Source organism: Helianthus annuus, chromosome 2 (genome assembly GCF_002127325.2).
Source record: "Helianthus annuus cultivar XRQ/B chromosome 2, HanXRQr2.0-SUNRISE, whole genome shotgun sequence".
NCBI lineage: Eukaryota > Viridiplantae > Streptophyta > Magnoliopsida > Asterales > Asteraceae > Helianthus > Helianthus annuus.
In genome coordinates, this window is record NC_035434.2 from 84755732 (window position 1) to 84768376 (window position 12645).

The following is a 12645-nucleotide window of genomic DNA, read 5'->3' on the forward strand; positions in this document are numbered from 1 at the left end:
ATTTTATTTTATTTGTCCAAAACATTCTATCTCCAAAATATAAATATTTTTCCCAAAAATATTATATTTTATTCCATATAATTTTCCCAAAATAATACTTTTATCAAAATACACATTTAAGAGTATTTTCTTAAAATACATAAGTTACATTTAAAGATCGGGTGGTAATAATAATAATAATACCGGTGTAACTTAAATATTATGAAGGCGTTCGTATTATTTTGGAGTCGTTACTTTTCGGTATATTCCAGTAATATTATTTTTACTCTAAAAATAATATTTATGTAGTTCACAAAATAATCAAAAAAATTAACACAAGTGCTATTATGAAAAATATATATTCTAAGTATATATTTTAGCAAGTTTTATCTATGAAAATCCCACCTCCGACACTTGGAAATTTTGTATCACGGCGAATTTTATTTGAAAAAAAAATAAGTCAAAAGTATATTCATAGACAATTGTCATGAAAATATTCCAAGTGTTATTTTCTGGAAAAATTTCGCCAGAGTTTCCTCTGTAACTGGAGATGGCCACGCTTACAAGCGTATCATTTTCTTTTCAAAATTCAATCAACAATTTTCAATCATCATCATCAAACAATATTCAAACATTGACCTAGTCAAAACAAATATAAATCACAAACACATGAACTTGTAAATTGTGTAAAAGTATGTAGTAACTTTCCAATATTTTTAGTAGATCTTTTTACCTTTAAAAATGAAATCGGTTTCTTGGAAGCTTTATTTTTAAAGAAAATGTAAGTTTACAACTTCTAGTACACGGATTACGAAAATATTTCTTTGTTAAAACCTCTTGTCACACAAGTGTTTACGCACTTTATGGTTCACAAAAATGCCATTGTTTCAAGAAAGATCCGGCTTTTAAACATGATTCCATCTTACACTTGGTTCTTCAAAAATACCACTTGTAGATCTTTAGATCTACTAGTTTAGAACATCATTTTACAAGAAAAATCACTTTTACACAAGTTCATGTTCATAAGTAGTAGAGTTCATCATCTTACCATTTTCACACTTTACATAACACTAGTTCATGTTTCATGAACATGACCTAGCCTGGTTAGATGACGATCCGATCTTCTACTAGCATTCAACAACATAAAATAACCATAACAAAACAAGATTTATGAGTTTTACACTAATATTTAGTCTTTAACCACCATGTTCATCATTTTCACAAGACTTTAAGTTTTGATCTCTAGTCCGATAAATCTCATATTAACCACTTCAAACATGAACAAGAGGGTGTTTAGAATCACTTACAACTAGCTCAAGGCTAGGGAAGAAATCAAGCGAAAACAAGGTGGTTAATAGCGTTGTAGAGAGGTCCTTGTGATTCCATAAACACCGAGCTTCCTTGTATGTGATCCTTCACCTTTGTATGTAACTAGAATGGTAAGATTGAAACTTGAAAGTGGTGAGGTGGTGCTTGGGGGTTTCGGCCGAGATCAATGGGAGGGAGAGGAGAGAGTGAAATTTTGAAGTGTTGGTGTTTAGGTGAATGTGTAGTCTTATGGTCTTATTTATAGACCATCCAATATAATTAACCATTGGTTCCTATGTCACCAAGATATTAAACATGAGGGATTATTATAATCAAAAATTCGTGGGGTGTCCCCACATGGGAACCGAATCGGTCAGGGGGGGGGTCATGGTTTGTTTTGAACTTGATAGTTAAAGTCTAGTTATGTTAAGTTAGGAATTAAGATAGGTTATTTGTGTGTTGTGAATTATAACGGGTGTTAGGGTGTTCGGGGACCCTAACTGGCACAGAAAAGGAAAAATAGTGTCATTGGCAATATTTTTATGTTCCGGGTAAAGTCTGGTTGTTCGGTTGGATACTGATCCGTTAAAGTGTCAAACAAAGCTTTAAAGTGTCTTTATTACTATTTTTAGTGACACATAGAATTCCCGACACTTTGGAAAGTGTCTAGTATTATTTTCCCATGTTTTTGCACTTTACTAGTTAGCTTAAAAGCTGAATTTTGTTTTAGAGTGCAGGATTTTGTGTTTAAAACATGTATTAGGCACATCTGGTCACTATAACTAATACCTAGTGACGCAGTTCTACAATCCTCATTTCCCTACACTCCCTACTAGTGTAGTGATCTATTCCCGGCTCATTCTGGCCTTAGAGACAGTTTCTGTCTGATGCTGGCTATATCAGCATGTTTAATGGGTTATCTGTTCATTGTGTACTGTGCTATTATGCATCAAGTTTGTCACTGTAGTTTGTATGTAAATAATGGAGTGACAATTAATAGAGTATGATGCATATATAAGTATGTATCAGAATTTACGTAGCAGTTTATCCACAATTGTAAGCAAGCACAGTAATTAAGCATTAATTAAATATTAATTAATTCGTACGGATACCTGATTTGGTGAGGGTTGTCACATTCTCCCCCCGTTAGAAAAATTTCGTCCCGAAATTTTAGGTTTTGGTTCTGGTTGCAGGGGTCTTGGGAAATAAGTGGGGGTATTTCTCTTTCATTCGGTCCTCACGTTCCTTGGTGTATTCGGGACCATGTCTTGCATTCCAACGAACCTTGACGAGTTTGACACTGCTCCGGCGGGTTTTGTTGATCTTCCAATCTGTAACCTCAACCGGTTCTTCGACAAAGTGGGAATGACAATAGTATCTTTCATTGGATTCTTTTTCAGATTTGATACATGAAATGTATCGTGAACACCGTTCAGCTCGGCAGGTAAGTCCAATTTGTATGCTACTAAACTAATTCTTTCTAGAATCTTGAATGGACCAATATACCGCGGATTCAACTTTCCACGCTTCCCGAAGCGTGCCACACCCTTCCAGGGTGATACTTTCAACAATACCATATCACCTACCTCAAACTCCAGAGGTTTCCTTCTTCGATCCGAATAGCATTTCTGACGATCACGAGCCCCTTGATGCGATCTCGGATCTGTGCAATCTTATCTGTGGTTTCCTGGACCACATCAGGACCAACCAATTGCCTATCACCTGCATCAGACCAACAAAGCGGTGATCTGCACTTGCGGCCATATAGGGCTTCAAATGGCGCGGCACCAATACTAGTGTGGTAGCTGTTATTATATGAAAATTCGACCAAAGGTAAATGTTTATCCCAGCTACCGCCCAAATCCATAACACATGCTCTCAGCATATCTTCTAACGTCAGAATAGTCCGTTCGCTTTGTCCATCGGTCTGTGGGTGAAATGCAGTGTTTAGATTTAATTGCGAGCCAAAAGCTTCTTGGAAGGACTGCCAAATCCTTGACACGAACCTTCCGTCTCTATCAGAGATGATCGAGAGAGGCACTCCATGACGTGCAACGATTTCTCTCATGTAAATTTCAGCCAATTTGCTCGTGTTATCTTTCTCCCTGATAGGTAAGAAGTGCGCAGATTTCGTTAATCGGTCCACTATTATGACACCTGTGTCACCGCGACCATCAAAAAAATACCAAGCCGATGAAATATTGTATTTCATACTTGGGATCTTGTACAAATATGTGTATCTTTTGCACATATCAATTCTTGTTCAAAATCAAACTTTATATCGCTTTCTGGAGAATTATACGCAAACTGGTGCGTAAACGTACTCAGTTTAAATGCGACAAATACTCCGGAACATCAACATATACTTAACATACCTTAAATAACCTTTACATAACTTAGAAATAAGTTTTGAAGGCTTTGGTATGGCAAAAACAAGTTAATTCGCTTACAAGGACTAAACTTGACAAACTGCGAAAGTATGCCGATTCGTACTAAAACAGACATTCCAGAACATTCCCATAAGTTAAACATGCCATAAATATCCTCTCCATAGCTTAGAAATAGGCTTTGAGGTGTTCGGTGTGTTAAAATAAACTTTTGGATCATTCAGGGGCTAAAAGTGTCAAAAAGTGCATAAGTTTGCACTTTCGCGCATAACTTACGTTCTGAATACATCCGGACATCCAAAAATTTATGTAAACATCATAAGATGATGCCTTAGTGCTTGGCATGAGAAAAATCCATTCGTCACGCATTTTGGATTGTTTTTCGCGCTTATGCGCATTCCGTCGTAATTAACCGAACATCGCGATCGTACGACTAAACGAACCAACATCCGACATATTTTTGAGCATGTTTCATGTCCTCAATGTTTAGGCATCATTTTAGGGCCTTAAAGATGGCTTAACGGGCCTTGAACGTGTCGGAAATGGCCTTAAACCATAACAGGGACCTAAACTGCCAATTATGAAACTTGTTTTCTGATCAGGACCCTCAGGCGGGGCGCGTAAGCCTGGAGGCAACTCTCACGCGGGCCGCGTCAGCCCTGCAGATGCAGAAACTCGTTTTTCTTGCAAAATTTGACCATTCAAGCACCCAAGGGGCAATGCCCTTTCACAATCTCTGGAGTTAGGGTCATTATATGATACCACAACATCTTGACAAGTGTACGGATTAGATCGTGGCACGATATTCAAGAAACGATCCTAACGGTCTTGCTTAGGAGACTGGAAATGAGAGTATCCATTTGTGTTAAAACCCACAAAACTGATCAAAGAGCTCTAAGTTGATGCCATTGCTTCATACCTGAGCTCCTGGATCAAGTTTAGCTTTCGGGGACCCTTCGTAAGTGTTCTTTGGTTCTTTTAACCGCTTTCTAGTGCTAAAGTCAAACTTTGTTTGACTTTCTACGTTGACCAGCTTATGGTCAACACGAAGTTCGTTGGAACTTCATAACGTGAGCGTGATCACGATGGTTATAGTCCGTAGTGACTATACCTACTGATTACCACGTTATCTAGGCTCAGTGCCGAGTCATAGTTTCGGCCAAAATGCGCATTCTTGTGTATTTTGTAACCAAACTACTCGTGGGTATCAAAACCGTTTGTTTTGATACCAAACCTGTTTTCTAAACTTAGTTAAGCATGTTCTAACATGCTTAGCTCGTCACTTTTAGTTTAGTGCTTATATAGGGTCGTAAGGTAAGCGATCTAAGCAATCGCTTATACTTTCGAACCCGACCCATTTGGTCGATCACTAGGATCCGACCAAACACTTTATGGAATAACCTTCCGAGGTTATACCTTATGGTCACGACGTTAGGCGTCCCAAACGCATTTTACGCGAACGACGCGTTAAAGTAGCATAAGCTACCTAAACGGGTCGTAATGGGCCGTAAGCACTTATGATAGGTTTCATTTTAGTATGTAGGCTTTGTTAAACCATATTACACGAGTCTCCATACTCGTTTGGTTTACGAACCCGCATACTATCCGATCCTCTGATTTAGGTCCTGTATATTAACATAGTTACCTATATTAGGTGCCGTTGATATCCGTGATCTCTAGCGTTATTTGGTTATTATACAAGAACTTCAAAGCAATCTCAGGTGAGTACATAGAACCCCATCTTTTACTGTTTTCCAAACTGTTTTGGGGTGGAACACATGTGCCTACTTGTTACTTTTATGCTTACAATGTTTTCATATCATATGCTTATTATGTTCGTTAGTACATATATAGTACATGATTTCATTGTGTTTATGCTATGTACGCCCATTGTGTGCATACTTAGTACATCACTTTACAATACATTTCATGCTATGTACGCCCATTGTGTGCATACTTAGTACATCACTCTACAATACATTTCATGCTACGTACGCCCATTGTTTGCATACTTAGTACAACACTTTACAACACGTTTCATGCTACGTACGCCCATTGTGTGCATACTTAGTACATTGTTTTACATTGCATTTCTGTTGCATATGCTCATCCAGCATATGATCACATTATACTACGTTTTGAACCGTTTTAACCATTTGACTATGTGAACCGTCTTAACCCTTTGATTATATGAACCGTTCGTAACCATTGAACCGTGTGAACCAGTTGTATTTGTTGACATGATTTACATTTGACAATAGACATTTGACTATACATAAACATTTCTACAATTGTTAAACATTACATGTTGATGGTTTGCTTTGAGTAAGTGATATAAGTAACGAGGCGTGTGTAATATGATACAAGCATGGTGGATACGCCGCTGGTACTTCCTATATATAAGTGTTTGTATGGTATTACATATCGTAGCGTTGTTTGAATTATTTCAAATTTGAGACATATAACATTTTATACAAATAACACACTTTTCAAAAGACATTGATTTACAAACAACTTATCTTATACAAACTCATTTCACATGGTTAATCATTTAACCATACATTATTCATTTATTTATATGTATCATCTGATCTCACCGTTTTTCACATGATTTACAAGACAAATCAAATTACAAGGTTCATGACTAAACATTTTCTCAAACATAAGTCATGAATTCCGTTTTCACAAAACCTATGTATCTCACAGGCATTTTTGTGCTGACGTACCTATTTTCATATGTGTTTTCAGGAGATGATGCATAGGACTGATCGAGACATACTTAGGCGGACCTGTGCCTTAGTGACTTAAAACGAGACAAGAACTAGTTAATTTATGTTATGTACTCTTTGGTTCTTGTTTAAACGATGTAAACTTTCATGTTTGATTAATAAAACGAAACTTCATTTGCCATGGATTTGAAACAATTAATTCTGTTTCAACACTCCCCGACGTTTCCGCCGCGGTTGCATGTTATACGCGGTCGGGGTGTGACAACTATTACCCAAATAGTGTCATGACCTCTTGGCGTTCTTGGCAACTTCGTTATAAAATTCATTGAAATTTGTTCCCATTTCCACTTGGGAATCTCAGGTTGTTGCAGAAGTCCTGAAGGCTTCTGGTATTCAGCTTTCACTTTGGCGCATGTCAAACACTTACTAACGTAAACAGCCACATCGCCTTTCATCTTAGGCCCCCAATAATAATCTTTAAGATCTTGGTACATCTTATCCGCTCCTGGATGGATAGAGTACCGTGATTTGTGTGCCTCATCAAAAATAACCCTTCTCAAACCACCAAACAGAGGAACCCAAATCCTTTTCATAAAACATAACGTTCTTTCCTCGTTTGGCACTAATTGCTTCTTCATCCCATGGAGATATTCTTCTTCAATGTTTCGTTCTTTCAACGCCTCATTCTGCGCGGCACGAATGCGCAGAGAAAGATCTGTTTGGATAATCATCTCCAAAGCCCTAACCCTTATGGGCTTGATTCTTTCTTTACGACTTAGGGCATCGGCGACCACATTCGCCTTCCCTGGACGCAGTCGTAATCATTCAATAATTCGACCCAGCGTCTTTGTCTCATGTTCTGTTCTTTCTGGTCGAATATGTGCTGCAGACTTTTATGATCCGTAAAAATTGTACACTTTGTACCATATAAGTAGTGTCTCCAGATCTTTAACGCAAATATCACTGCGCCGAGTTCCAGATCACGCGTGGTATAGTTCTTTTCATGTACTTTCAGCTGGCGCGATGCGTAAGCTATAACTTTCTGGCGTTGCATCAACACGCAACCCAAGCCTTGACGCAAGGCGTCACAATATACCACAAAATCGTCTGTACCCTCTGGTAGTGCTAAGATTGGCGCATTACAGAGCTTGTCTTTTAACAGCTGAAACACTTCTTCCTGTTTGATTCCCCAATCAAACTTCTTATCTTTCTGCGTGAGGAGTGTCAGTGGTTGAGCGATCTTCGAAAAATCCTCAATGAACCTTCGATAGTACCCAGCCAAACCTAAGAATTGTTGAATCTCGGTTGGCGTCTTTGGGGTCTCCCAATTCTTTATCGCTTCAATCTTTGTGGGGTCCACATGAATTCCATCCCCATTTACCACATGTCCAAGGAATTGGACTTAACGCAACCAAAATTCGCACTTTGAGAATTTGGCATACAACTGTTCCTTTTTCAGCAACTCCAGAATGGCTCTTAAGTACTGTTCGTGTTCAACCTTCATCTTTGAATAAATCAAAATGTCGTCGATAAACACAATCACGAACTTATCCAAGTACGGCTTACAAACTCTGTTCATTAGGTCCATAAAAACAGCAGGTGTGTTTGTCAACCCAAATGGCATAACTACGAACTCGTAGTGTCCATATCGAGTCCTAAAGGCTGTCTTCGGGATACTTTCCTCTTGTATCCTTAGCTGATGGTAACCAGATCATAAGTTGATCTTCGAGTAAAAGCTTGAACCTTGCAGCTGGTCAAATAGATCATCAATCCTTGGCAGAGGATACCTGTTCTTGATCGTTAACTTATTCAGCTCCCGGTAGTCGATACACATTCGAAAACTACTGTCCTTCTTCTTGACAAACAGGACCGGAGCTCCCCAAGGCAAGAAGCTTGGTCTGATGAATCCCTTGTCTAACAACTCACGACAAGGATGTCTTTGATTTTCGGTTCAACAACTTTCTTATCCATGATGTGTGCCAGGAAGGAGGCACATCCCTTCTGTAAACACTTACGGGCTTTCAGGCAGCTGATGATTCTCAAAGGTGTACCACGTTTTTCCCCATGAACCACAATTGTTTCACCATCTTCTGTTGGGATGCGAACGACCTTTTCGTGACAAACAATTTCTGCCTTGTTGCTCGATAACTATTCCATCCCTACTACCACGTCGAAGCTTCCCAACTGGACTGGTAGTAGATCCAATGTAAACTCACGCTCTCCCAACTCGATTACACAACCTCTGACCACTTCATTGGCTTCTACCAACTTTCCATTCGCCAATTCGATTGAGTACGGGATATCTAATTTACTAGCGGCTAACCCAAGCATATTCTTAAACTCTAACGATACGAAGCTATAATCGGCACCAGTATCAAATAAAATGGATGCAAAGCGTTGGTTTATAGGGAACGTACCAGTAACAACATTGGGATCCTGGCGTGCTTCCCTCGCTTCGATATTAAAGACCCTTCCCCGTGCTTGGTTTAATTCTGGGCAGTTCCTTTTAAAATGCCCAATGTCACCACAGTTAAAACAACCCATTCTTTGACCATTTACTGCTCCATTCCCAGCTTGTGCATTGTTGTTTCGGTTCGCATTACCAGGTTGATTCGCGTCATTGCCTCGGTTTCCATTTCCTCCATTATTTCCTTGTGGACGATTTCCATTTCCACCCCGGTTATTGCTCCGGTTACCAAAACCTCCTTGGCCACCCCGGCCAGCATTAGCCCAGCAGTTATCCTTCAAATGTCCAGTTTTTCCACAAGCTTCGCATACTCTTGAACCACACCGGCCAGAATGGTGACGCTGGCAGGTGTTACACTTGGGGTGTGTACCCATATAACCTTTTCCTTTCTTCCTAGCACCGGTTATAGCTTGAACCGACGTGCTTGACTCTCCTTTCTTACCAACACTGCTTGTTCCTTGTTTGAAATTCGAGAACTTCCTTTTATTACCCCCGGACGACTCTACGTGAGTCTCCTTCTTCTTTTGCTCAACATCAGAAAACTTGTTTAAGCGGACAGCTTCCTCAGTAAGAGCTACGCTCAGATCGATTGCCTCGGTGATTGTCACCGGCTTTGAAGAGGTCACCATACTCATGATTTGAGGAGCTAAACCCCAAATGAAGCGCTCGATTCGCTTGAATTCTGGTGTAACCATATAAGGTACCACATGAGACAAGTCGTGGAATCTTTGAACATATTCCGCAATTTTCAGACCTTCCAACTTCAGATGCCAAAACTCAGTCTCCAACCTTTGAATTTCAGCGCAAGAGCAATACTTTCTTCGCATAAGCTCTTTTAGCTCGTTCCATGTCATTGCATATGCAGCGGCTTCACCAAGAGTCTGTACTTGTAAGTTCCACCAGGACAGGGCTCTGTCCAAGAATAGCCTAGAAATGTAAGTCACTTGTTGGTCTGGAGCGCACTTGCGCATTCGGAGAACAGACTCTGTCTTTTCGGCCCATCTGACAAAGGCAACAGCACCTCCGGTGCCGTCAAAGTTTACATGCTTGCAGTCAAGGAACTGCTTGTAGGTGCACCCTGCACATATGTTAGAATATACAAATGGCATTAGCAAACTTGCTAAAGACATCCAAATGTATCGTGGTATGTCTTAATGACTTAACATTACCATGAGGCGGATTGTTATTGCCATGGTTTTGGGAGATATTCCCACTGGTTTCTGCCTGCGAAGCAGCATATTGCGCAATGGTGGCAGCAATGACTTGTTGAAGTTCTGCCTCGTTGGTAGGCATGCGTGTCTGAAGTCATGGTGGCATCTTCTAAAAGATGTGTTCACGTAAGTCAAGCCATAATAAATATAGGATCAGACGTACGTAATAATAATATCAACACATAACATCTCATGTTATAAATAAATCAAACACATAACATCTCATGTTATAGAACATAAACAATCAATCAAACGTCACGTATGATGAGAATACTGCGATTGTACTGTCATAAATCGAGACCACAATGTAAGGTTTACAAGTACACAACTGTATCATACAACATCCATGACTAAGGGCCACATCGCCCTAGTCCAAAACCATCAAATCAGTGTCAATACATCCAATCATCAAAAGTCCAAATAATCCAAAATGCGGTCTCCAAAAAGGCTGTTAAGTCTGCACAATCACCGTCCTCTCATCAAAATCTACCCGTGTCGTACAAAATGGCCCTACGCTGATGGCGGTGGAGGAGGGGGAAAATGAGAAAAGAGCAAACGGCGCATATGAAGCCAATCCTCCTCCATAGCACGATGAGATCGCAACAGATATGTTATCTGCTGCTCAGGAGTCCAAAAACGAGCAGCAGAATCGGGAGATAACTGACGAGGAGGGTGTGATACTGCAGGATGAGTCTAGCACTGGCACTGGCATGGTGGTCGCTGAGCTCTCACAAGCTCCTGCACGCGACGAGTAAGCGCCTCCTGCTGTATCATGAAAGATCTGAGAATATCCTCTGTAGAATAACCCATGTAATAAGGATGATAAGGATCAGATGGTGGCATGATGGGTGGCGAAGTCCAGAGAAACGGCTCACTAGATGGAGCAAAGGATGGTATAGCAGCTGATGCAATAGGGGGAACAAAAGTATGATGAGAAATCAGAGGTACGAACTGATCTCCTCCTGTCATGAAAGGTATATGACCAAAAGGCTGACGGGATGAACCCTCTCCAGGACGTGGCGGAGGGATGTCCTGGAGAAATGTGACAGGAAGGTCTGCGCGATGCGCATCAGTGACGTGTTCAGGAAACAAAGGTGCATCAATGGGAACTGAAGTAGGTGTTGAAGCAGGTGTAACAGGTACCACGAAAGGTGGAAAATCATCATCATCGTCTATCCACCCACTTCGGGTGTGCGCATATCGAGGATCAACATGGGTCGCAAAAGGTGCATGATCGGGCTGCACAGGCACGGGATCAGGAAGAGGGGCAATAACAGGATCAGCAGGAATATCAGCAACATGAGGAACATCAATATGAGCATCAATAACAACATGATCATCCACCAACTATGGAACAACAACAGGGTGATCATCAACAGGTATATCAGCAATGATAGGAGCAACAGCAGGTGCATCGGCATGTACGGGGTCATGCTCTAATGCGAGGACAGGAGCATCAATTGGCTCAGGGGCCACAGCAGGCTCCAGATCATCAAACTCCATCTCAAAGTCAGCGGGATCAGCAAACACAGGGTCAACAAGGGCTACAGGATCCTCCATGGGCTGATCTAAATGAATAAACTCAATGTCATGATCGGGATCAAAGCCGGGTGGAAAAAACAGGATCCGAATCATCATCAATGTCATGACCAAACTCAAAGCTAGGGGCAGGGGCAGGTGCAGCGGATGACACTCTATCGGGGTCTGTGTCATGCGAATGGTGCTGCACTCCCTGCGCGTGTGACGGTGCGGATGCCACAGACTCAAAGGAGTCTGGGACGGGTGAATGGACAGGTGCCTCCTCAACAGGAGCATCAGCAAGAAGTAGGAGATCACCAGCAGCAATGTGGGCCTCGCCCTCAAGGTCATCCTCCTCAAACAAGTCGACGTCGTCGTCAGCGACTACGTCGAGGGGCATGTCGACAATAGGGTAAGCGGCAAGGGGCACAGGGGCAGGGATCACCACGAGTGGCAAGTCGCCAGCGATAGGGCCATCAGCGGGCTCAGCAACGACATCGGGCAGCGCAAATGGCTGGAAGTCATCGTCGTCCGTGCTGGTAGTATCTGAAGTATACACCTCGTGCTCTGATGAGACTATGTCGTCTGATACTAGAGGCATGGGGTCCGTAGTGTCCGACTCTCCCGTACCAGATGAAGGCATGTCGTTTGTAACACAAACACACATATGCACAAATAATCAATCATATAGTCAGTTAATCATATTAGTCACCAATAAGCAATCAAATAGTTCTCCTAGTTCCCACTAGTCTAACCTCCCAGCCTCCCAGACTGACTCCCTAGTCCCACTAGTCAATTCTCCCAGCCTCCCAGACTGACTCACTAGTCCCACTAGACATTTCTCCCAGCCTCCCAGACTGACTCCCTAGTCCCACTAGACAATTCTCCCAGCCTCCCAGAATGACTCCCTAGTCCCACTAGACAACTCCCTCAGCCTCCCAGACTGAGCCTCCTAGTCCCACTAGACCACTCCCTCAGCCTCCCAGACTGAGCCATAACTAATAAATAAAATGTGCTCAACTTTTTGTTGTAAAGTAAATATTTTG